At 43.7% G+C, this 27,959-nt stretch overlaps 1 protein-coding gene across 4 annotated transcripts in view; it reads left to right on the plus strand.

Moving 5' to 3' along the window:
- The window catches only part of TMEM184B (transmembrane protein 184B), a 315,991-nt gene that overhangs the window by 15,750 nt on the left and 272,282 nt on the right, over positions 1 to 27,959 (plus strand). Inside the window, exon 2 of one of the 4 annotated variants that reach the window (XM_073592591.1) lies at positions 9,199 to 9,354. The exons of the other annotated variants lie outside the window; for them this stretch is intronic. The gene's annotated coding sequence lies outside the window, so the exon portion shown is untranslated. The remainder of the gene's footprint in view (positions 1 to 9,198; positions 9,355 to 27,959) is intronic. 4 annotated transcript variants of the gene reach the window in all.

The raw sequence follows: 27,959 nt of genomic DNA on the forward strand, positions 1-27,959 counted from the left end.
GAATGGCAGTCCTAGGACTGATGACGTCTTCAATCCCAGCCATTACATGGGAGCAGATTCACATGAGACCTCTACAGAATTACATTTTGTCCCAGTGGGATGGTAACCACTCATTCCTAGACAAGTCCATCCCTGTTACAACCACAGTCAAACACTCCAATGGTGGCTCAATCCGCTTTGATATATCGAAGGGCGCAAATGGACTCAATCTGACCCAGTCAGGCTGGGGGACACACATGGAGGGCCTCTGCGCACAGGGAGAATGGAGTTCCAGATGGTCCCTAGCCTCCTCAAACACGAAAGAACTAAAAGCTCTGGGGGAAGCATTAAAAGCATTCAAACCAGCAATACAGGGGAAAGATGTAAGAGTACAATCAGACAACGCCACGACTGTGGCATACCTAAACAGGCAAGGAGGGACAAAATCCCAGAGCTTGATGAAGATGACAGAAACCATTCTACTATGGGCAGAATCAAACATAAGGTCAATATCAGGCATCCACCTGAAAGGAAAAGACCATACGCTGGCAGACTTCCTGAGTTGGAAGACCATAAAACAGACGGAGTGGTCACTGAACCAAACTACCTTCGCACAAATCACTCCAAAGTGGGGGGTATCCGATGTAGATCTGCAAAATTGCCAACATTCTTCTCACTAGATCCCACAGATGGCAACAGTGGAGTAGATTCCTTCAGCTAAAGCTGGAATGGCAACTGTTATGCATTCCCTCCAACTGCCATAATACCAAGAGTGATTAAAAAAATAAAGGTGGAGAAAGCAACGGTGATACTAATAGCCCCGCACTGGCCCCAAAGGGCATGGTTCAGCCACTTGAAGAACCTCAGTATCCAACCTCAACTGACACTGACGGATCAGCCAGATCTCCTATCACAGGGCCCAGTCAACCACCCGAATCACAGAATCCTGAATCTTTCGGCTTGGTTACTGAAAGCGTAAGACTTCAGTACAAAGGGCTGTCAGACAAGGTGATCAATACCATTCTAGACAGCAGGAAGCCCGTGACTAGGGCAGTCTACGAGAAAGTGAGGAAAAAGTTTATCTCCTGGAACAAAAACAAGCCAAGTCCCAACAGAGGGATAATCCCAACAATTCTGGATTTCCTGCAAGATGGAGCAGACAAATATCTCCCAAAGCACACTGAAGATACAAGTGGCAGAACTTTCCTCATTCATGAACATCAGACTCGCAGAGGATCCGCTGATAAAGCGATTCCTAATGTCACTCAAAAGAGCTCGACCAGCTAAAATGAATAGAACTCCAACTTGGGACATGTCCACGGTGCTTAGAGGGTTTCTCTCCCCTCCATTCGAACCAATGGAAGATAGCTCAGACAAAAACCTCTCTAAAAACGGCACTTCTTGTGGCCCTAGTATCAGCCAGAAGAGTAAGCGAAATCCAAGCCCTGTCTATAATAGAACCATACTGTCTAATATATTTAGACAAAATAATTCTCTTGCCAGACCCGGCCTTTCTACCCAAGGTCTCTTCAAATGTTCCATAGAACCCAAAATATCATCCCTTCGCTTCCAAAAACTATGAACAACAAAAAAGACACTTACAACAAACTCGATATAAGAAACACATACTCGTAACATACCTCGAAAGAACAAAGGATTGGCGAAGAACGACCTCTCTTTTTGTCCTCTATGCGGGAATTAACAAAGGGAAGCAGGCATCCAAGAATACCATTAGCAGATGGATAAGAATGGCCATACAAACAACCTATGAGGCACAAAATCTCACCCCTCCAAGCGGGATCAGAGCACACACAACCAGAGCCTTGGCAACCTCCGTTGCAGAGAAAGCAGGGGCTACTCCGGAGCTGCTTCAGTACCTTTTGCAAGGCACTACCCTATAGACCTGCTGTCCGACCAAGATCAGACATTTGGTCGCAAAGTGCTCCAGTCTCTATCCCCACCCTAGTAAGTGTAGCTTGATACATCCTATCTCTCGGATGGTGCCCTGGAAGACTTCTTAGAAAAAGAGTTACCAGGTATCTAACTCTATTTTTTTTCTGTACAGAAATCTGCGACGTGTATGCGGTTTTCTGCACGGGGAAAAAAAACCTGACATGAAAAAAAAAATTGGTGTGAACAGGGCACATAACAGATGCACATGAAAACTGATATCCCTGTGCATAAAAACTCACTGAATCCTGCAACAAAACTGTTGTAAACTCATGTCTCTGCGCGTGAAATCTACAAATCTGTTTTCCCATCAGTTTTCATGCATGTGTGTTGTGAACGAGCCCTTGCAGTAAATGCTTTGTGATTTATTTTTTGTTTGTTGTGGGTTTTTTTTTTATTTTTTTTATCAGATTTCATTAAAGCAGAACTAACCCCCCCCCCCCCCCCATCCTTTACGCTCAAGGAAGTTGCCATCTTAGCCTCTGTTTGATTTGCTGTTGCCATGGTGCTGCGCATGTGAGCAGTTATGACACCCACCATTTGATGACTTGACAGATTGACTGACCGCATGAGCAAATGCGACAGTTATCATTCACGGCATACCTTGACTATAAGAGCTCTTTCACACTAGGGTGGTGCCGGTGTTGGGGGGTAAAGTGCCGCTAGTGGGGTGCTTTAAACCCAGCGGGTGAATAATGGGTTAAAACCCATGTTGTGAATGTGTACTCATTTATTTCAATGGGCAGGGGCAGTGTATATACCACTCCTCCAACGGCCCAAAGATGCTGCTTGCAGGACCTTTTTTTCCCCATCCTGCAAGCGCACCACCCCAGCGTGAAAACACTTGGCCGTGCGACGCTGTACCCAAACAAAATTTGTGTCCCTTTTTTTTTTTTTCTCTCTCACAAATAGAGCTTTCTTTTGGTGGTATTTGATCACCTCTGCAGTTTTTATTTTTTGGGCTATAAACAAAAAAAAGAGCCACAATTTTGAAAAATACTAAATTTTTTTTTTACCTCTTGCTATAATATCCCAAATTTAAAAAAAAATTGGAAGCGGTTAAAGTCTAAAGCTTTTCCTGACACTTGTTTCTTACAAAGTTAAAATCTGCATTTTTTTTGCTAGAAAATTACATGGAACCCCCAAACGTAAAAATAAAAAAAAAAAATTATTTAGCAGAGACCCTAGGGCAGTGATGGCGAACCTTGGCACCCCAGATGTTTTGGAACTACATTTCCCATGATGCTCAACTACACAGCTGAGTGGATGAGCATCATGGGAAATGTAGTTCACCGTCACTGCCCCAGGGGATAAAATGGCAATTGTTGCAATATTTTGTCAGGGCTTGACAAACCCCAGGTGCCAGGTCGCCATGGCGACCAGAAACCGCACCCTGGCACCTAGGCTGCCACCAGCCCACTCACTGCAACTCCCGATGCCCCAGACATGCAGTGCTATAATAATTAACATTAACCGCCGTTCCTCCTCCCTTCTCCACACTCAGCGTGCCGCTTGATGCTTGCCAGAGCCGCTGATTGTGTGAAACTGACACTTAACTGAGAGAGGAGTGAGAGAGGATCTGTCAGATTTGAGCTTGATGCCGGGGGTGGACGGGACCCAGCAGCTACCCCGTTTCCCCGAAAATAAGACCTAGCGTGATTGTCAGTGATGGCTGCAATATAAGCCATACCCCCCAAATAAGCCCTACCCTATTTCCCCGAAAATAAGCCCTACCCTGAAAATAAGACCTACAAGGACTTTAACTAGGGCTTATTTGGGGGGTAGGGCTTATATTGCAGCCATCACCGACAATCACGCTAGGTCTTATTTTCAGGGAAACAGGGTATCAAACCACAGCCAATGGGATGGGATCTGGGCGGGCCGCTACGTGTATATAGCCCCGCCCCTTTTCTTAAGCAGCCCAATCATTGGCTGGTGTTTGATAGCCACCCCTGACATTAAGCTCAATTCTGACAGCTTCTCTGTTGTCAGTTTCACACACAGTTACACTCGACTCAATGTGAAACCTGCCAGTGCCAATCAGTGCCATCTGTCAGTGCCAATACTGCCACCTGCCAGTTCCAAACCAGTGCCACCTGCCACTGCCAATCAGTGCCAGCGCCACCTGCCAGTACCATCTGCCAGCGCCAACCAGTTCCAAACCAGTGCCACCTGCCTAAGCAAACCAGTGCCACCTGCCAGAGCCAACCAGTGCCATCTGTTGCCAGCCTTTCTCTTTCTGGCCAGTCCATAACCCTGATGTAACAGCGTTACATTGGAGTTATTGACTGGGTGCTCCGTTGTGAGTTAGGGTTAGGGAGTGAAAATTACTGGCCTTACCCCGGGAGCTGACAATCCATACCACTCTAAAAAAAAAAAAAACTGGCTCCTAACTTTAACTGGCTCCTAGATTCAAAGCAATATTTGTCAAGCCCTGTTTTATGTCACACTGTATTTGCGCAATGGTATTTCAAACTCAATTTTTTTGGAAAAAAAAACACTTCGATAAACAAAAAAAAAAAAACAGTAAAGTTTGCCCAATTTTTTTTTTTTGTATAATGTGAAAGATGTTGCGCTGCGAGAATTGTGATCTTTATTCTAAGAAAAAAAAATTGTGATTCTCATTTAAGCCAGATTCGTGCAACTCTACTGTGCGAGTTCATGCACAGATGCTTTTGAGCTTTTATTTCTCTGCCTAAAAGCTTGAAGAAGCTTGTGCTCCTTCCTTCCTTTCCCCTTCCTTTCCCCTTCCTTTCCCCTTCCTTTCCCCTTCCTTTCCCCTTCCTTTCCCAATAAATATATAAAAAATAAATTATATATATATATATATATATATATATATATATATATATATATATATATATATATATATATATATATATATATATATATATATATATATATATATATATATATTTTATCTCTCTAGATTTGCAAGACCAGCAAAATTTTTTAAATACATTTTCACTTGATATACAAGCGATGTCATGTCACAACTATGTATAAAAGACAAGAGAAGTGCCTCTACGTGTAGCAATATGGTTACATTTGAAGTGGTATTAAACCCTTACAGACCTCTTTGACCTGTAGGTCCAAGAAATATCTCCCAAACCTACACGGTTTAGGAGATATTTACTAAAAGACAGGCACCGCTGTCTACGGCGTATGCGCCATAGACAGCAGCACGCAGCAGCACTGAGCCTGCCGCTGCTAACGGCAATATGCCGTTGGTGGCGGCTCCCGTGCGAATGCGCGGGAGTGACGTCATCGCGGCTTCGGCCAATCACAGCGCCGGAGCCATGATACCCGGAAGAAGATGGACGCGCCGTACCAGAGGGGACAGCAGTCACATCGCAGACTCCTGTGTCAGGTAAGTGACACTTAATGGGCTACTATGTGATGCATAGTAGCCCAATATGCTTTACCTTTGCAGGGAAACAGGAAGTAAACCCATCAGGGTTTACTTCCTCTTTAATGAAGATTCAACATTTAGCAACTCGCATGGTTGAATAAAACAGGCACATCTAAGTATGCAGGAATCCGGGGTAAAGCTGTCCACATAGACCATCCTCCGCACCACCATCAACGTCACCCCTTCCACACTGCGCTCCACGATCGATCCAAGCCTCGCTTTCAGGGTAGTCTTCCCGGTCACGATTGCAGACTGACGGTGGTGAGAGCTGGCGGTGCGGAGGATGGTCTATGTAGACAGCTTTAACCCCGGATGCCTGCATACTTAGATGTGCCTGTTTTAATCATCAACCATGTGAGTTGCTAAATGTTGTACCTTCATTAAATGTAACCATATTGCTACACTTAGAGGTGCCTCTTTTCTTTTATATGCTGTAACTCCTGCTGGATTTTGCAGCCAATCCCTCTGTGGATGGACATTTTATGCTTACACAACCTATCACATTGCTATAATATTTTTATGTTGATTATAAACTGAAAGACATACAAGTGCTTTAGATTACAAGCATGTTTCCGGAACAAATTATGCTCACTATTGTGTGTGTGTGTGTGTGTGTGTGTGTGTGTGATACACACACACACACACACACACACACACACACACACACACACACACACACACACACACTTTTCAGTCCATATAGCTCTATATTCAAGTGCATGTAGACTGTAGAAAGTTAGGCCTCATTCATATGACCACGGAAGACTATACCCAATCAAGGAGCGTGTTTCTGTGCCCAGAAGTCACAGGTGTTCGCCTACTGTTGTGGCCCACGGCTGTACGAATTTAATCACATATCCTGGATGCAAACTGAGCTGCTTATCCATCCCGGTGCACATGTATATGCTTGGATATGTGATTACATGTGTACAGCCATGGCATCTATCAGCCTATCATTAACTTGTACTGGCTGCAGCTGTATGGGAGCGCCTGACACTCCCAGGTACTGAAATGTGCTCCTCCTTGATCGTATGCAACCCTCTGCAGTTGTGAGAATAAAGCCCTAAAAGCATAGACTTAAAAAAAAAAAAAAAAAATCAGACTGGATGGGGGAACTGGATGTCATTTAAACCATACATCAATCAAATGTAAAAGCACCAGCTTAGAAACATATGGCCAAAGAAATAATCACATTTTATTGGTCACCCGCTGAGCAGGATTAATAAGCAACCCTGTGTCTCAAGTAACCACAAAACTAAACTTGCCTTCTGCTGTGGAGAATTTTAAGCTTTAAAGTGATTGTAAAGTCTTGTTTAAAAAAAAAAAACATACAAAAAAAACCTGTTCTGCTTGCCTTCTCTGAGCAGTTGGTTTTGCACAGAGCAGCCTGGATCCTCCTCTTCTCGGGTCCCTCTTTGCTGCTCCTGGCCCTTCCCTCCTATCGAGTGCCCCCACAGTCAGCAGCTTCCTATGGGGGCACTAGAGCCAAGTCACATCTCCCTGTATCCATTCAGAAATTGAGCCCTGAGCGGGCCCCGCCCCCTCTCTCTCCTGATTGGCTGACTGACTTTGACAGCGGCGGACGTCATTGGCACTGCTGCTGTGTCTCTGCCAATCAGGAGTGTCCCAGACGGCTTAGACATTCGTGGACATCGCCGGAGAGAGATGGCGCTCAGGTAAGTAATTAGGGGGTGCTGGGGTGGCTGCTACACACAACCTCATTAATGGAAAATAATGTTCATAAATGTCCATCAAAAAACAGCATATTCTTTCCAGTGTCAAGAAGAGAGAGCGTGTGTGGTAGGTGCACTTAAATCACATGGGTGGCCTTCATATATTGAGAATCCACAGGTAAAAATGGAAGGAGCAAATACGCTTACCAGAAAAGGTGGACACGTTCGCCGTATGGCTAAGTGTCATTCAGGCTTGTGGATCCACCAATCCAGATAGATGCTTGCGGAGAAGCGTTTGTGGCAGATTCAAATGGTTCCTTTTTAGGCGACCGTGGACAGCCGTAGGGAACATCTGATGTTCAAGGTATGGATGAGATCACCTTCCCAGCAGGTGGATGGCTGGAAAGTGTGGCTTTCACATACTAGACTGGTCCTCTAACATCAGAGATCCAGACCATGCAAGAGAAAACCTGTCTCCTTCCCAGACTGAGGAGTACTCCTCAGTCTGGGAAGGAGACAGGTTTTCTCTGCTAGAGATAAAGCAATTGATCCTCTCCTAACTTGGCATGAGGGATGGCAAGCATTGCATGGTCTGGATCTCTGATGTTAGAGATCCAGACCAATTTGAATGGCCTAGCCGCAACAACATCACTCCCGGCATTTTATCAGAGCGCAGTGTGCAAGCGCTGGTGACATCACTGCCTGCAGTACATGCAAATGTCTCCTCAACTATACACATTTAGGAGATATTCATTTTACCCACTGGTAAACCTTTTTAAAAGCTTACCTGTAAGTAAGCGGGGTTTACTGCCATTTTAAGCTGTCCGTACTCAAATCTTGTGCAGTTCATGCTGAATTGGCAGTACTTTAAGCCATGTGTGGGGCCATTTCAGCACCACCTGGCCTGACAAACTTTTGATCAAAAAAATCAAAGGAGCCAGGTGGACAATTGTCAGCCGAAAAGTAACTGCATCCCACTGTTTAGTTATTCTGACAGTTGCAGGTGGCCGCCGTCTTAATACAATAGCTGGAAGCAAGCATTTATGGAGGCATCTGTTGGATTTCTTTTGTTTAGCCCGTGGAATGAATGAGAGAAATCTATGCATGACCAACATTCGTTATTCCATCAGCTATTTATAAACAACTTAACACATAATTCTTAGGTTTGTATGATTTCCAGGCACAAGAAAAACATTTCTACATATATTCAGTATTTCAAATGTTAAAGTGTTACTAAACCTAAAAACGTTTTTGACCATAATGCATTGCCACCCCTTCCCTGTGTGAAGAGTAAGAGAGGGGAGAAGAGATCAGCGCTGTGCACGGCTGCATCTTTTCTCCCCTTCCTCTTTACACTGCATTTGAGCAGCAGCAGGAGCCAATGGCTCTTGCTGCTGTCAATCAGGAAGTGGGAGGTGGGCCTAAGTCCAGTTGTGTAAGTCCTATGGAGGGTGGCTCCATAGACACAGAGCTCAGGAGCCTGGGGACTACCTCTCCCCATAGCCAGCGGCTGGCTATGGTAGTCCCACAGAAGAAGAGGAGAAGCTGAGATCCCCGCCAGAGACTCGAGAAGAGGAGGATCGGGCCCACTCTGAGCAATACCACTGCACAGAGCGGGTAAGTAGAACATGTTTGTTATTTTAATCAAAAAAATTGAGTTTAGAAACACTTTTAATTTTGTATCATTTAACTGCTATGACATCTACGTTAAGGCCCCTTTCACACGATCGGCTCGGATCCACCTGAAAAACAGACAGGCAGATCCAAGTGAGCCATCCATTGGGCGGGCGGATGTCAGGGGAGATGTGTTCGCAGACACCCATCTGCCATCTGATCCGATCTGACAAGGTCCGCTCCAAACAGACGGATGGGATCGAATGAAAACTGACAGGCTGTCCGTTTTTCATCCGATCTTCCCTTAGAGAACAGCAGGGCTCTGACAGTTTCCTCTCTGCACAGTGAGCAGAGATGGACCTGTCATCTGCCTGCTCAGCGGGGATCAACGGAGCGATTCCCCCTGCTGAGCTAGTGGAGTCCGTCCAATGCATCCGCTCTGTGTGAACCCAGCCTAAATGATCCCTTGGGAGTAAAGTTTGAACACCTTGTTGGTGAGAAACATTATGGTTCAAGTTACTGATTTAAGACTTGTGGTGTCAGGTTTTCTTCTTCTTTTTTTTTTCCTAGGTGCCGCTTGCAGTTATTGGCCATAAGGCTCAAACGTTCACACCATAGTCATGGGCTCCTGATGGGCAGGCGTAAAAGCATTTGTTCTGAAAAGGCATCCCAAATGTGTTTCCTGTTTGCTTTGTGGCAAGTGTAGGTGATCGTCTGATATCACAGGTAAAACCTTCAGTGGTTTCTTTATACATGCTTACTTATAGTAGTTAGTGTAGCCAATTTGACAAAAGTAACATACTGTATGTCTTTTTGTAACTTTTCTGTGATTCTGCTGTATATGTAAGGCTTGCCTAAGCTATTTCATTTCAAGGCAGATAGATGTGCAGATATAATCTAAACATTTTTATATAATTTTTAATATTGGCTTAGGCTCCTTTCAAACTTGTGCGTCTTGAAAGTTGCAATTTTTTGCAGCGACTTGAAGCAATGCCTGTGTAATCTTGAGAGCTATGGACCTCAAGTCGCATCAAAGTTGGACCAAAGTAGTGCAGGGACTACTTTGACTTCACTGCGACTTGAAGATGCACAAATATGAATGGTATGACTTGTCATGCGATTTTGCAATCCCAAGTCGCACAAGTGTGAAAGGGGCCTTAAACATGCACAGTAGATACAAATCTCTATGGTGACTGGATCTATCTTTATTTTCACCACAAATCAGTTGGCGGTGAATATCTGAAGCTTTTAGAGCTCATTGACACTTGCTTCAACTTCAGCACACAGTAAAGTGCCTACCGCTTCAACATGCTATTTTTGATGCTTCGATGATGCTTTAATGAAGCTTGGTAAATGCTCTGTGTGTGCAGTGGTTTTCTATTTGTTTTAAAGGGGCCCAGTAGAACCCCAGCTCCTCGGTACCCTTGTTCAGCAGATCCCCCAGCTCCTCGGTACCCTTGTTCAGCAGATCCCCCAGCTCCTCGGTACCCTTGTTCAGCAGATCCCCCAGCTCAGTATAGTACTCCCAGCTCTGCTGTTACTCTTTTTTGGTCTCCTCTCGCCTCCTGCTATATTGCTCCCATGCTGCGCAGCACGTGTGACATTGCTCGTTTCTCCTGCTTCAGTCCCCCAGCTTTGCTGATCCTGTGCCGCTCAGTACTCTCTCTCCAGTTTCTGCACACATTTTGCTATAGCGTTCCCATATTAGATAGCACGCATGCCATCTGCTAGTTGCTCCAGTCTGGACCCCGCTCACCTTCCTGCTGCTCCATGCTGCACACCAGATGTGACATCTGCACCAGACACTCCCAGAATATATACACATAAACCAGAAGAGACTGCTGATGACTTCTTTCTGAGAGACAGTTGTCATACCATATCAGAAACACTCTAAAATCTCATGGAAAGCCTTCCCAGAAGAATGGATAGCCACAAAGCGGGAGGGGCTATTGGCAACATGTCTACTATGATTTGGAATGGGATGTCTAAAAAGTAGAGGTGCACCGAATGGAATGGTGCCGAAAATGCAGGATACACTTGGCCAAAAACCGAAAATGACATTTTTAAAAAAATGATTTATATTTTTATATATAATTGTGTTCAACTTTTTAATTAATATCATCACTTTAAATTAATATGAATTTATTGTCGGCCATTATTGGCACATTTTAGCCCAAGAAAAGCTCAGGAAAAATGTATCTCTTTAAATTCTATGTATGTCTGCACACTGGTCCGTTGCGCTTCCATTGATGTGTTAAAAATCCAGCATGGTGCATTTTTAGTATGTTAAAAAAATGCACAAAAAAGCCTCCCAGTTCAAATGCATTGAAAACACAGCAAGAACGCATCATTTATGCCCCCCGTGTTATGTTTTTGATGAGATTTTTGAGTCACGTGACCTATGAAAAACGCACCATAAGCACAGTAATTGTAGTAAAATCAGCCAAAAATCGTGGCAAAATCACAGCGAATTGGCAGTAAAATCCCAGGACATTTTCTCTTCTCTGCATTCTGCCGATAACACCATTTTGCCTGAAAATTCGGTGCATCTCTACTAAAAAGCTCATCTAGGTATTATAGTCAGGTGTCTACAAACCTTTAACTAAATGGTATGTGAGCTAGAAATATGCTTCTGGAAGCATAACCTGTCATCCAGTGAAAAGGTAGACGGAATACACAGACAGAATTGCATACCTCCCAACAGTCTCGGATTGGGTGGGACTTTCCCTCATTTTCACCTATTTGTTCTGCAGTCCCGGATTACTCCATTATATGCTAACAGCCGAGCAGGACCTGCAGCAGTGTAAACATCCAGCACAGCCAGGGATTGGCGGGCAAGCTGGCGAGGGTATGGCTGCAACGAGAGACGTGCAGCTGCCTAATCCAGTCTGTGATGTCTGGGATGGGTGGGTCCAATATGCGTTTCAGTGGTTCAGCCTCTTTGTCAAGCAACCAGTGCATAGACAAACAGCCGGCATTTGGTGTATACATTGCTGGCTGGAGAAGGTGTCAAGGGGAAGGACCAATTGGCACTACTGCATGTGCGCACACAGCGGTGTATAATAAACCTGAATTATACAATGCTTCAAGTGCACATGCAATCGTTCCAATTGGTACTGCCCCTTGCCATCTTTTTCCCGGCTGGGACTATATAAATGCCAGATGTATTCTTATGAATGTGTAGCCTGACTAAGGGGGCGGAGCCCCTGAAACTCATATCTACCCCACCCATCCCCGACATTACTGGTTAGATTTGACAGGTGCACTCTCTCTCATTGCGGCTGTACCACCGCTGGCTTGCCAGCCAATCCCTGGCTGTGCTGGATGTTCACACTGCTGAATGTCCTGCTCAGCTGCACTTATTTGTTATCCATCTGATGCCTGCATTCTTGCCTTGGCTCCTGTATGCTGTTAATCAAGATTTTAGAAGGTAAATGTGCTATTTTTAATTGGTGTCTCTTGCGGTTTAACTTCTGAACCCTGCCCTCTGTCAGTAGCGCACTCCTGAATCTTGCCACACTTTGTGTAATATGCACTTCCGCAGTTTGTGCAAAATTACTTGACTGTGCTGGAGTTTGCGTCCATGAGACTCTTATGGCACAGCAATCAAAGCATATTTTATAAGTGCAAAAAAGCCTGGGTTTTGTTTAACCACGACCCTTAAGCCCCTCCCACTGCTAATCATTTTGCCACACCCATTTTTTTGCCCAAGGACAATTCCTCCCACAAGTGTCCCTCATTCCGAATTGCAAAAGTTGGGAGATATGGAATAGCTATTTATGTACAGTAATTTATATACATATTGTATATATTTTTACTATATTTTTCCTCAGTAGTACACATATTTTAAAATGAAAAGTGCATCAGTGGCTCTATTAGCTTTAAAGAGTAATTTCACTTTTGAGAAAAAAACATTCTCCATTGGGTGATCTATGTAAATTTTGTGTAGATCTATGTAGAATTTTAACAAACTTTGTTGCAGATTTCTACCTTTTTGTTCTGAAGAAATCTCTGTATGTCTGTGTCCATTTGGTAAGGCCCCTTTCACACTGGGGCGGTGGGGGCGTCGGCGGTACAACAGCGCTATTTTTAGCGCTGCTGTACCGTCGTTCTTGCGGCGGTATTCGGCCGCTAGCGGTTCGGTTTTAACCCCCGCTGGCGGGCGAAAAAGGATTAAATCCACTTGTACAGCGCGGCTATAGCCGCGGTATTACCACGGTATAGCCGCGCTGTCCCATTGATTTCAATGGGCAGGAGCGGTTTAGGAGCGGTGAATACACCACTCCTTCCCCGCTCCAAAGAAGCGGCTCGCGGGACTTTTTTTACCGTCCTGCGAGCGCACCGCTTCAGTGTGAAAGCCCTCGGGCTTTCACACTGAAAAAACAGCGGAGGCTGTTTAGGGGCGGTTTTCAGGCGGTATTTTTAGCGCAATACCTCCTGAAAACCGCTCCAGTGTGAAAGGGGCCTAAGTATATCTAATGGGAGTGGTTTTATAATTATAAATCAGCTGCTGCACCTGTAGGGTTCTAATAAGGCAAATTTCAGGGCTTGATTCCATTTAGACATGATTTCCTATTGGGAGCATCTCACCGAAAATTACATTTTTGTTGCAGGGGATGCCTGAAATCTGACTTATATCTTAGTGTAGACTTCTGGGAAAATCGGTAAGCCAATCACACAAGCAGAAACTGATGTTTCTGGGGACATTCTGTGTACAGAACACCTCTGGGTAGCCATATTGCATTGCATTTTACAGAGAATTACAGAGCTGCAGATTGGAAAGGTCATTTTTTAATAAGTTTTAATTACACTATGATGTGAGTTGCAGTTGTTTATACCAGTGCTTCTTTGGATTTCTCATACCTGCAGTACCTCAAAGATAAAACAAAGCAAAGCTAAAGTTGAATAAAAGCCTATCAAAAGCTGCAGGCGCTATAAGCGAGCGTCATAGACTTCCATGGAGGCTTCAGAGACGCTTTGACTAACAACTATTTTTTTGTTTTTATTTTATATTTTTTTGTGGTGGGTTTTTTTTTTTGTAACTTTTATAACTGTAACCGTTTCTAGGTTCGGGTCTCTCAAAATGCGATGACATCTTGGGAGACCCTGTGAAAGTGTGTCCTAGTCTGTGCAGTGCTGCACCCTACACTAAAACTCAACTAGTGTATGGTAGCGTTCATTGTCAGGACAGGAGGGACAATAATAGCGGGTGTCACGCCTATATCCGCGCTTTCTGCAGACATGACATTTTCTTTGAGGGACTCGTTGGGTAGGGGTACGTGGGAGGACATAAGGAAAATGCCTCTCATGCAGCCGGCTTACTGCATTTGGATTGGGAAGGTGAGGTGGAGCACCGTCTGGAAACAGAAGGGCTCTGACGATCTCTTCTGGAATTTAAGGAAGGATCCAGTCCATCCTGAAGCTCTGTATAGCACATGAGCGTTCAGCAAAGCCAATTGAAATAAGTATACAGACACTTTTTTTATACCAGCATCTGGCCTTACGGGCAACTAGGTACGGTGCCAACAACTGGTTGTTGAGGTCCACCCCTCCCATATTGAGGTTATATTCGTGGACACAGGGGTTTCTCCACAACACCAGTCGCCGTAGTAATTTGGACCATCGTGTCTGCATGAAGGCAGGTAAGAACGAAAACATTCTTATTATCCCTCCACTTCATAGCGAGCAAATTATTACACTGCAAGCAGGCTCTCTCCCCCAGCCTAAGACGGGAATCTACAAGCCGCTGGGGAAAGCCCCAGCGATTAGGTCGCACTGTGCCATATGCTTCAATCTGATGATCAAAAAGGTGACTAAAAAGTGGCACGGTCGTGTAATAATTGTCCACATATAAGTGGTACCCCTTTCCGAATAAGGGTGCCACCAAGTCCCACACAATCTTGCCAGCGCTTCCTATGTAGTCAGGGCAGTTTGTCGGCTCTACATGACTATCTTTTCCCTTCATAAACCATAAAACTACATATATAGCCTGTGGCCCTGTCACAGAGCTTATACTGTACATCTTGACCCCGTATCTGGCACGCTTGCTGGGAAGGTACTGTTTGAATGACAAGCTGCCAGAAAACTTAATCAGGGACTCCTCAACGCAGACAACTTTATGGGGAGTAAACAAGTCTGCAAAACGTTGGTTGAAGAGGTTTACGAGGGGCCGAATTTTGTAGAGCCGATTGTATTCAGGGTCTCCACGAGGACGACAGAGTTCATTGTTGTTGAAGTGCATGAACCGCAAAATCTGCTCGTATCGTGCCCTGGTCATGGAGGCAGAGAACAAGGGCATATGGTGAATTGGGTCAGTGGACCAATATGACCGCAACTCACTCTTTTTAGTTATGCCCATGTTGAGGGAAAGGTCCAGAAAGAGCTTAAATTCGGAGACCGTAATTGGTCTTCAATCTCTGGCAAGGGAGGACTGGGGAATAGTGGCGATGTGTTGACCAGCGTGCAAATTGCTTTGGTCCACAATAGACCTATAGAGATCTTCGATGAAAAACAGCGAATAAAAATCAAGTGGCGTAAAATCAACTGTTTCCACATGAATGCCGGGTTGGCCAGTGAATGGGGGAAGTAGGGGTGCTGCAGAAGTGGTGGGTTCCCAATTAGGATTGGTGAATGCAGCTGGCAGGGCACTATGGGCACGATGGGCCTGTGTTTGTCTTCTTGGTGGCAGCGGGACACTACTTGTGCTTGCCACCTCACCAGCTTGAACTGCACTTATGGGACTCGCCACGTCACCAAGTGTTACTGCAGTGCTGGATGCACGACCAGGGTGTACTAGGCCGCTGGTGCTTGCCAGTTCACCAGAAGGAATAGCGGCGCTAGTACTTCTCTGCTCCATACGAGAGCCCTGAGGTTCTTGCACCTCAACATCAGAAGAAGAAGTTCGGGGTCTGGTACGCCTGACCTTGGCAGGGACCACAACTCCGTCGTCAGAGCTATCTGTCATGGAGCCGCTGCTGTCTACAGGTTCGTATTCTAAGCCTGAATCTGACAGATGAGTGACTTCCTCTTCACTATCTGTCATGCTCAGAAACGTGTAGGCCTCTTCACTAGTGTACCTTCGATTTGCCATTTTGGGCTCTAAATTTAGTGGTACACTAGTGAGACTCACAGGCAAAAAAGCTCCTGACTGTTAGCAACTGATTCAAAACGCTACCAAAAAACTGTTTGCGATCGCAGGGATCAGGCCTGACTCTGCGAACCCTGCAGTTATGTGTTTAGTGTTTTGAAAGTGACAGTAATCGATCGATACTGCACTTGGGTGGGCTGGGCAGGGCTGGGCCGAGGGGAAAAACGCAGGTGCTAGCAGGTATCTGGGCTGATCCCGCTAACACTGCGTTTTTGGGGACCCTAAACTGCTGGGGATGCTAGTATAGATCTGATCTGATCAGATATTGATCTGTTCAGATACTATACCACTAAGGGAGGTGTATGCTGCGTGTGTGGGTGTTAGCAGTACTGGCGCTAACCTGACGCCTGGGGCAACGCAGACATCTGAGCCTAAAAACTTAACTTATATCACCGCCGGGCAATTAGGAGGTTAAACCTTTATTGGGTAATAAACTAACCAGCGTCACCCGTAACACTTATACGGTGATCACTGGTGAAAGGGCAATCAGGGGGTTAAAACCTTTATTAGGTAGTATATGGGGGTCTCTGTCGCTATAAAACACTGACGGCGAACCTATATACTTACCTCCCTAACTAGCGTCAGCTGTGACACTAATACAGCGATCAGAAAAACGATTGCTTAGTGACACTGGTGACGGGGGGTGATCACGGGGTTAAAACTTTATTAGGGGGGGTTAGGGGGGTACCCTAGACATAAAGGGGGCTAACCCTAACTGCCCTACCACTTATAACTGTCTCAAACTGACACCAATGCAATAATCAGAAAAAAAATAAAAACTGCTATTGGTGTCACTGTGACAGGGGGGTGATCAGGGGGTGACTGGGGGGTGATGGGGGTGTGAAAAGTGTGCCTGCGTGTTCTACTGTAAGTGTAGTGTTGTGCAAACTCACATTGATGTTTTCTCTCCTCGGCGCCGGAACGAAAAGACTGGCTCGAGGAGAGATGACATCACTTCCTCCGCTTCTGTTTACATTACAGAAGCCGAGGAAACCTGTCATTCGCCAGGAGCGATCGCGAGGGGGTGGCTACGAACGAGTGGCCCCCCCCTCACCTCTGATCGCCCCTGACCTGAATCCGACCGCCGCAGGCACGGGGGGGGGGGGGGGGGGCGGGTCAGATCGCACAGGTAAGCCCTTATGCCTGCCCGTGCCATTGTGCCGGCGTACATCGGTGTGCGGCGGTCGGCAACTGGTTAAAGTACCATTCAGCTCCAGTTTGTAAATGTTAAGCACAGATTCTGTGGGAGTGTTGATTGCCTCTTCTTCTTCTTTTTTTTTTTTTTTTTTTTTTTTTTTTTTTTTTATTCATTTTAAGAGTTGTATAAAGTACAAAACATAGCCTTTCCCCGCATCAAAGTAGTACAAAACAAAAATCATAACTTTTACAGCTGCTTAGCGCTATAGAAAGGATAAGATGATGGATTAAAAAAACAGACCATCTCTGCAACACTTCATGACTAGGAACAAGGTATCCAAAATACAGGATATGAGCACAGTGGATACCGTAAATAATTAACCATACAGATAGTAAAATATAAACAAAGTGGAGTCAAACGCTCAGAGAACTCTGTCTTCAGTAAAAATGGCACAAATAAGAAACATAAGGGGAATACAAAGACACTGAATTTCAAAAGAGCCAACTTCCCTAAACTACGAACCTTGCTGGAAGGCATAAATTGGGATAAAATCTTAGGAAAAAAGAACACGGAGGAGAGATGGGTTTGCTTTAAGAGCATATTAAATAAGGGCATTAGCCAATGCATCCCAATGGGGAATAAATTTAAGAGAGCGAACAAAAGTCCTGGATGGCTTTACTCCAATGTAAAAATGCATATAAGAAAAACAGAAATGGAAGGCGCGCACACCTAGTGCATTACCAGAGATCATAAGAAATAAGAGACAATAAGAAATTTTTGTATAAAAGTGGGTACTCACAAAATACAACTGACAAAAGGACATCAACACAGTGCATGGACATGCACAGAACACAGGGTACAGCTAACGCATTTCAGGGGCACACCCCTTTCCTCAGAGCTAGGATGGCTATGAGGAAGGGGTGCGCCCCCGAAAAAAGTTAGCTGTGCCCCGTGTTCTGTGCATGTCCATGCACTGTGTTGATGGCCTTTTGTCAGTTGTATTTTGTGAGTACCCACTTTTAATAAGAAATTTTTGTATAAATTATTTCTGGTAATGCACTAGGTGTGCGCGCCTTCCATTTCTGTTTTTCTTGTACTTCCTTTTGGATTACCCCATCTGAGGAAGGTAGCATCCACCTAGTTTTGGGATACCATATATACCTTTCACACCACCATTTTTTCTGGCATTTCTTACTCCACACCTTGGAAGTCCTATTAGCGCTGGAAGTGACTGTGTTAAAAATGCATATAAAGGCCTTCAAAAAAATACAAGGTTGAGGAATCGTCTTTAGCATTTAGACTTTATAAAGAATGCAACAAGAAACGTAAGGGTGCAATTAGGGTGGCTAAGATAGAACACCAAAGACACATAGCGGAGAAAAGCAAAAAAAATCCCAAGAAATTCTTTAAGTATGTAAACAGTAAAAAAGAGGACAGACCATACTGGCCCCATAAAGAATGAGGAAGCGCAACTGGTTACAAAGGATGGGGAGATGGGAAAGGTATAACATTTAGTCTTCACAAGGGAATCTGGGGGCTTCAGTAACCAAAACTGCAGTGTTTATCCTCATGACACATCACAGGAAGAACCTCTATGGTTAACAGAGGACGGAATTAAAATTAGACTTGGGAAACTTAACATTAATAAATCACTGGGACCAGATGGCTTGCGCCTGAGGGTACTTGGGGAACTTGGTCAAGTAATTGCCAGACCATTGTTCCTAATTTTTACTGACTGGAATGTTACCAGGCGATTGGAGAAAAGCCAGTGTAGCACCAATATTTAAGAGCCCAAAATCCACCCCTGGGAATTACAGACTAGTTAGCCTAACATCAATAGTATGCAAGGTAAGGGACTGTATAGAAGATTTTAGTAATGAGAACGGTATCATTAGCAGTAATCAGCATGGATTCATGAAGAATCGTTCTTGCCAAACCAATCTATTAACCTATGAGAAGGTGAGTTGCCATCTAGATGAAGGAAGGCCCGTAGACGCGGTGTATCTGGATTTTTCAAAAGCATTTGACACAGTTCCCCATAAATGTTTACTTTACAAAATAAGGTCTGTTGGCATGGACCATAGGGTGAGTACATGGATTGAAAACTGGCTACAAGGGCGAGTTCAGAGGGTGATATATGGGGAGTACTCTGAATGGTCAGGGATGGGAAGTGGGGTCCCCCAGGGTTCTGTGCTGGGACCAATCCTGTTTAACTTGTTCATAAACGACCTGGAGGATGGGGTAAACAGTTCAATCTCTATTTGCGGAAGATGCTAAGCAGGGCAATAACTTCTCTGCAGGATGTGGAAACCTTGCAAAAAGATTTGAACAAATTAAAAGGGGTGGGCAACTACATGGCAAATGAGGTTTAATGTAGGAAAATGTGAAATAATGCATTTGGGTGGCAAAAATATGAAAGCAATCTATACACTGGAGGGGAGAACCTCTGGGGGAATCAAGGATGGAAAAGGACCTGAGGGTCCTAGTAGATGATAGCAGCAGCTTGGCATTGCATGTCAATTGCTGAGCCTAACAAAGCAAACATAATCTTGGCATGCATTAAAAAGGGGATCAACTCCAGAGATTAAAAAGATAATTCTCTACAAGTCTCTGGTCTGGCTGCACCTGGAGTATGCTGGCCCGTTCTGGGCACCAGCCCTCAGGAAGGATGTACTGGAAATGGAGCGAGTACAAAGAAGGGCAACAAAGCTAATAAAGGGTCTGGAGGATAGTTATGAGGAAAGGTTGCAAGCATTGAATTTATTCTCTGGAGAAGAGACGCTCGAGAGGGGATATGATTTCAACTTACAAATACCGTACTGGTAACCCCACAATAGTGATAAAACTTTTTCGCGGAAGGGAGTTTAACATGACACATGGCCACTCATTAAATTAGAAGAAAAGGGGTTTAACCTTAAACTATGTAGAGGGTTTTTTACTGTGATCGAGGCAAGGATGTGGAATTCCCTTCCACAGGCGGTGGTCTCAGCGGGGGGGGCATCGATAGTTTAATAAAACTATTAGCTAAGCACCTGAACGACCACAACATACAGGGATATATACAATGTAATACTGACATATCACACACATAGGTTGGACTTGATGGACTTGTGTCTGTCTTTTTTTTTTTTTTTTTTTTTTCCAACCTCACCTACTATGTAACTATATGTCACTATAGGGAAACTAGTACTTTTATGATGTGGCTATAGATGGGGAGTCAAGCCAAAGATCATCCCAGACTTTGTGGAACTTTTGAGGACACCCACGAGAGGTACATGTTGCTTTATACAGGGGGACCACCTTGTTAATCAAGGATTTCCAGAGGTCTAAAGTGGGGGCCTCTTTGGACTTCCATTTAAGGGTATTGGCCTTATGGGCATAAAAGAGCAATAAACTGAGAGTCCAGGGGGCCCTCATTTCCTTTTCTCTAGTTTTTGAAAGTAGGCCCCTCTCTTCTAGTTCTTTGAAAGAATACATTGCTAGACCTATGCTCCTAATCATTCTATGTTTTTACTCCATTGTTTGTTTTTCACAGTTCATTCTTTATTAAGGAGCTGGCTTAATTAGATGCTTGGGGTATTGTGACAGTATAATGCTAGCTTACCAGTAATTTGAAATTAGATTCCCTCTGTATTTGACTTGCTTCAGTTTAAGCTCACCTGTCAGCTAATTGTCTGCCTGTAGCTTTTATTACCTGGCTGCCTTGGAGGTAATATGGAACAAGTCTAGATAAGTTACACCTCTGTTTTGTGTAAGCAGGGAGCATTCAGCTGTGACAGAACTAGAAAGAGATTACTTGTTTAGTTAAGGTTTGGTGTGTATTTCTTTCATCCTATTTTCTGTGCGGATAGCGGTTTCAGTAGGCTTTAATCTACACCATTTTTGTATGCACAATTTAATAAGAATTTATAAAAATTTACTTGTGGGTACTATAATAAACAAAATAAAGTATATATGGCCTTGAATTTACAGATCCACGTCCTATCAGTTGAGGAGACCGATCTGTGTTCCCAGTACAGAGTAACACCGATCGGTCTCCTCCCCTTGTGCGTCCCCTCCCCCTACAGTTAGAATCACTCCCCTAAGAAACATTTAACCCCTAGTCTCCCCCTAGTGGTTAACCCCTTCCCTGCCTGTCACATGTATACAGTAATCAATGCAATTTTATAGCATTGATCGCTGTATAAATGTGAATGGTCCCAAAAACTGTGTCAAGTGTCCGATGTGTCCGCCACAATGTCGCAGTCACGAAAAAAAATCGCGATCGCCGCTATTACTAGTAAAAATAAATAAATTAAAAAAAAAATGCCATAAATCTATCTCGTATTTTGTAGACGCTATAACTTTTGCGCAAACCAATCAATATACGCTTATTGCGATTTTTTTTTTTTTTTTTTTTTTACCAAAAATATGTAGAATACGTATCAGCCGAAACTGAGGAACAAATTTGTTTAAAAAAAAAAAAAATTGGGATATTTATTATAGCAAAAAGTAAAAAATACTGTTTTTTTTTCAAAATTGTTGCTCTTCTTTTGTTTATAGCGCAAAAAATAAAAATTGCAGAGGTGATCAAATACCACCAAAAGAAAGCTCTATTTGTGGGGAAAAAAGCAATTTTGTTTGGGTACAACGTCGCACGACCGCGCAATTGTCGTTTAAAGTGCGACAGCGCTGAAAACTAAAAATTGGTCTGGGAAGGAAGGGGGTGAAAATGCCCTGTATTGAACCGGTTAAAGGGACCTCTTACTGCTGGGCAGACTGATTGTACCCAAGTTGATCGATTGATCAGCTTGGGAGCAGCCAGACTGTCAGATATTTCATGTGATTTATTGCCTGCAGCTATAGCCGCTAGCAATAATTACTGTGTGTTCTCCCGGCCAGGATTCCCCCCCCCCAGGAGGACACAATGGCTCCATGGGAGGGATTCCCCCATCGACACTTGACTGTGATGGGGGTATCAAGAGATTTTCTTTCCTGCAACCCGTGGTTGCAGTTAAGAAAATAACACCATCTATGGCCGGCTTTAGTGCTGACCTTCCAGACAGTGTTTCTGAGCTCAGTGTGCATTGTCTATGGGGAGGACATGGACAGTATTCATGCTCTGCTTGTGTAATGGGGCTAATGTGGCTGCAGACTGAGGAGTCTGTAGAGGAGAAACTAGAGCTTGTTTTGAGAAAGATTTGTGTGCTTATGTGTGCACATCCATTTGTTTGCTGGAGGAGAAATGGTGAGAAGGAAAGACCAATGTGTGTGCTGGGAGTGGCATCTCACTGGGGAGAGTGTCGGTGTCTTGTCAGATTAGGCGACCCGTCAAAAATTGTAACGGAAGTGATGTTCCGTCGCCGCCATCTTGCTACACCCTGCACTCCTCCACAGTAACGATACAGTGAGAAGGCAGGAAGCGAACATCTTGTTACACCCACCAGAGTTCTGCATTTATTTTTAACAGTGAAGGAGCTTATATGGTGAAATAGAGTATTTAGAAATCCGACTGACTGTTTACATGTTGAATTATAAAAGCAGCGGTGTTCTGTCAGATTTGCAAACCTGAAAATTCAACATCAGTCCGTCGGATTTCTAAATGCTGTATTTCACCATATAAGCTCAGTTTACTGTTAGGCCTCATGCACACTGGACGTTAAAATAACGTTATGAAAACGCCAGTAGCTTTTGCAGTGAGTTTTTAACTTGTTTCAACTTTTTTCATCTTTTTTTCAACTTTTTGCAATATCGTGTTTTAGCGTTTTTCCGCGTCAGCGTTTTTTTAGCTTTTTTTTTTTTTTTTTTTTTTCAATTGATCAAAAATGTTAAACGCTGGTAAGCGACCTTTTTTAGTGTTTATCGACGTTTATCAGTGTTTATCAGCATTGGAGCGTTTTTACAGCTGAAAAACGTCTCTCAGAACCCACTATTTTTTTTTTTTTTTTTTTTACAGCTTAAAAACGCCTATGCCATTTGCAGCTCAAAAACACCTAGGTGGGCATGAAGCCATAGACTAACATAGACAGGCGTTTTTAAGCTGCAAAAAACGCTCAAAAAAGCGGCTGTAAAAACGTCCGTGTGCATGAGGCCTTAAAGTGGAGGGCCAATTACATTAACGTTCTTAAAAAATTAAAAGAAGAAAAAAAAACATTTGAGAAAAAAAAAAATTTTACTCACCAGAAACACCTGTTGCTAGGCAGTCTTCCTAATCTGCCTCTTCCTATTCTGCGGCGCTGTTTCTTCAATTCCTCTCCCTGGGCACGCGGCCCCATTGTCTTCTGGGACATGTGTATGTCCCAGGAAACAACGGGGCCATTCACAAAGCGCCGTGCAACTTGCGCATGCGCAGTAGTAAATGGGCAGTGAAGCCGCAAAGGCTCCACTGCCTGTTTCCCTTAGTTAGGATGGCGGCACAGGCAGCCAATCTGATTGACGGATCGGCCTCGGGGGGGGGGGGGGGTGGTGGGGGGGGCTCACAGGACAGGTAAGTGTCCTTATTAAAAGTCAGCAGCTACAGTGTTTGTAGCTGCCCACTTTAAAAACAAAAAAAAAACAAAAAAAAAAACAAAAAAAAAAGGGCGGAACACCGCTGTAAATATAAGTGTGAAATGTAAGACTCCGGTGGGTGTAACAAGATATCCGTTTGCCGCCTTCTCACTGTATCGTTACTGTGGACGAGTGTGGGTATAGCAAGATGGTGGCGCAAAAATGTCACTTACGTTACAAACTCTGATGGGTCGCCTAATCTGATGAAACATCGGAGGTGTGATGTCACTGGGGAAGGACCAGAAAGAGGCTGATTTGACAAGGGGTAAAGTACAAGTTGAACATTATATATGGACAATGGGGGTTATTTACGAAAGGCAAATCCACTTTGCACTACAAGTGCACAGAAAGTGTGTGTGTATATATATATATATATATATATATATATATATATATATATATATATATATATATATATATATATATATATATATATATATATATATATATATATATATATATATATATATATATATATATATATATATATATGTGCGTGTGTGTGTGTATATGTATATGTATATGTGTGTATATATATATATATATATATATATATATATATATATATATTACACACGCTGTGATTCTGTACTTGCCAAATATGCTGCAGAAATCTCCCTCCACTGAGTCTGGCTGCAATCATTTTAACTGTGGGCAGCTAAGCTGCTGCCTGTTCACTTTCTGGATTTACAGGCACTCACCTGCAGCTCTCATTGGCCCTCTGACTCATTCCCCTCCCTTCCTGGCAAACTCTCACGAGAGAGAGAGCGAGCTGTACATTATGTCCATAAGCCTAGGCTGTTTTTCCTAAAAGGAAGTGGGCTTTATAAGGTATTTACTGGCAGAAAAAAAAGTTTTGCGCTCCAAAGTTAAAACAACAAGGGCAGAAGATTTAATAGATGAAAAAATGACTTAAGTTCCGCTTTACTCCTTTTTAAAGCGCCAGGATTTGTTTTGCTATCTCACTTTGCAGGGAAAAATTTAAGATTGTGTGAGGCTATTAAAGTGACAGTAAAAAATTTAATCTGTCAAGATCCTGGCACTACGTCTGAATAAAATAATCCTTACCCTGATCCACCCGGATCAAACGGGATTTATGCCCACTAAAAACGTGGCCCATAACCTCCGCAGATTACATATGAATATACAAGCTCAACACGACCAAATGGGATCCAGAGTTGTGGTGTCTTTGGATGCCGCCAAGGCATTCGACTCCGTTGAGTGGACCTATTTATGGCAATGCCTAGCTAAATTCGGATTCGGACCGAAATTCATTAGATGGATCCAACTAATGTATCAAAATCCCAGTGCCAGGGTCTTGGTTAACGGGAGGGTCTCGGACGCCTTCCCCCTCTCAAGGGGGACGCGCCAGGGCTGCCCGCTATCTCCTCTACTTTATGCCCTCGCGGTGGAGCCCCTTGCGGCTTCACTGAGATCTCACCCGGGCATCATGGGTCTGCGAAGAGGCGAACTGGCGGAGACAATTAGTCTATATGCAGATGATATGCTGCTGTACTTATCAGACCCAGGCCCCTCTTTGAAAATAGCACTAGAGACCATACAAACATTTGGGAAATATTTGGGTCCTAAAATAAATTGGGACAAGTCCCAAATCCTCCCTATAGACATAGGTGCGCCCACGCAAAGCCAAGCTTCTTCCCCTCTTACGATAGTTAGTAGCGTGAAATACTTGGGGATCAATGTCACCCGCACTCCCGCAGAGTACACCAAACAGAATATAGAGCCTCTGCTCACAATTTTGAAAAAAAAAACCAAGATCTGGGCTAAACTCCCATTGGGGGTTATGGGACGTGTGAACCTTATCAAGATGGTATTGCTCCCCAAGTTTCTTTATGTCTTTTGGCATGCCCCGATATACCTGCCACTCAGGATCTTTAAAACAATAGAAACAATTCTTAACTCATTTGTATGGGGAAGGTCTCGCCATAAACTATCTTGGCAAGTATTAAAAAACCCCACGGACCTAGGTGGCACAGCCTTACCTGATTTCAACCTCTACTATCTGGCGGCGCAACTATCACTTTTATTACATAGACAAATGCGACAAAGAACGTTATATGACCTTACTGTGTTCCCAATATACTCACCTTTACTCCCACCCATTTCAAATCATCTTTAGAGACCCTGCAGATCCTCGGGTATTGGGGGGAGACTGTCCGGGCCTAATATCCACCCATTGCAAAGTGTGGGCAGTAATAAGACGCAGATTACATGTTCTTCATACACACTCACACACACCGCTCTGGGGCAACCCAGGATTGAAAGAACTTTTATCTCTGCCAGACCATGGAATATGGGTCGCTAGGGGGGTGACTATTCTCTCAGATGTTTACAGGGACAACGTGTTGAAGTCATTCCAGCAACTTAAGGATGAATTTAATCTCCCTAACTCCATGCATTTTAGATACCTCCAGCTCCGTCATGCTCTCCAGGCCCAGTTCCACAATGTCCCTCCCAATATAGAACAATTGGATATTCTCAATATCATCAGGGGACAAGATTCCTCTAAACTCATCTCAATATTTTACATCTCTTTGCTTTGGCCTACGGCTGTGAAAATTGCTTATGGTCTGAGGGACAGATGGGCTGGGGAGGTGGGGGAGCTGGAGGATGATGAATGGGAAGATGCGTTGGATAATTGCAAAACCGTGTCCACCAGGCTCTCCGATCGCCTCACCCAACTTTTACATTTTACATAGGTCATACTTGACGCCAGCCAGAATGATTAGATTCAAACCTAATCACAGTCCTCTTTGTCCTAGATGTGACAGCCCATCTAGCTCCTTTTTTCATCTCCTTTGGGCATGCCCGGTTATACATGATTACTGGTCTCACATAGTACGATTCATACATGATGAAATGGGGTCTCCTCTTAAACTATGCCCCAAGCAATGCATACTGGGAATATTCCCAGATCCAGATTCAGACAAATTCCATGTCATCTTTCTCAAAGAAACATTGTTTATGGCTAGACTACTCATGGCTAGAAAATGGATGAGGATGGACCCACCAACACTCCAGGAATGGATAGCTGCCATTAACAATGTCTTACCATATAAGAAAGAAATATATGCCCATAGGGGATGCCCATCTAAATATGGGAAAATATGGGATTTATGGTTAAACAATGCAGCCACATGCAACACACTTATTGAATAGACTCCAGTAGGATAGCCCTTTACTATATGCACTGATGTGGTGATAAGCCACCCCTCAACGCAAACGGTATACATGTGTTTAGCAACCACAAATACCTACCTACATATGTTTTATTAACAGCGACCATGTAGGTCGTGATAGATATGTTCTGTATTTTAAACAATGCTATGTATCCCCTCTTATGTCAATGTGTTCTATATTCTGTAAATGTGTACTCTTCAAAAATAAACAACAACTTCTATTTGTAAAAAAAAAAAAAAAAATTAAATCTGTAGTTATGTTTTCTTAACTCGCCTTATATTGCTCTCCGCTGTGATCCAGCTTCCCGTTAGTGTTGTTATGTTTGTTCTCCATGGTCCTACTATATGTAGGAATCTACCCTCTCTTACTCCCGAGATGGATTATGGGATGTGTTATGTGCATAGAGCAGTACACATGACCACAAATAACGTGCACTGCTTGTTCCAAACAAACTGGAGGGGTAGAAAAGGAGAGGTTTGGGAGCTCACGGAGGTCATTTCAAGGTGGCAGAATAACACAGCAAGCAACAATTTCATGAAATATAGATTAGCGGGCTATTAAGTAGTGGATGTGTATGTATTATTGTTTTTGGAGAATTTAAGTGTCGCTTTAAGTTTTACATTGTGAATTAACTTGCAGCTGATTGTAGGCTTTCCCTAAGGTACTATAAAACAGCAGCTGAGGATTACTAGCACAATGGGGCCTGTCGTGCAGCTCTATCAGTGCGAAGTGAGCTTGCTTTCATGCACCATAATATGTACAGTAGGCTGCGGTTGCTGGCTCCTTCTTTTTAAATTTCAGTAATTTTTTTTATTTTTATTTTTTTTTAATTCGGGGAGAAAAAGATATAATTTACCAGTCAACAGCGGTCCTTGCTAAATAAAAACATTCGCCGTTTGCAGATACCCTTTCTAGTCAGCATTGACACAGCTTTAAAATTAAGTATTTCTAAAAACAATGTGTTTTGTGTTTGTTTTTTTTTTTGCTTATTTTTTTTTAATTTTTTAATTATTATGCCATACTTGTCAATACAAAACAAAATACTTGCTATTCATGTGACCTCTTTTCAGTACACTACTCTGGGGTTGAGGCTAGGCTGCTGTGAGGGTTGGGAGTGGGAATTGCTTGTCTAGAACTAGACCAGTGTCTCTGGAAAGGGACCACTGTCACTGACTGCAGGGAGGGTTGGACTGTGGGCATGTCAGCCTGTGATGTCATAGGTTGATTATCGGACTGCGGGCAAGCTGTGCATTTGTATGGTCTCCTGCTATTACCTATCTACTCAAAATGTACTAATTGTAAGTAGAGCTACACGAT

Source organism: Aquarana catesbeiana, linkage group LG07 (assembly GCF_042186555.1).
Source record: "Aquarana catesbeiana isolate 2022-GZ linkage group LG07, ASM4218655v1, whole genome shotgun sequence".
In the NCBI taxonomy this organism is placed as follows: Eukaryota; Metazoa; Chordata; class Amphibia; order Anura; family Ranidae; genus Aquarana; species Aquarana catesbeiana.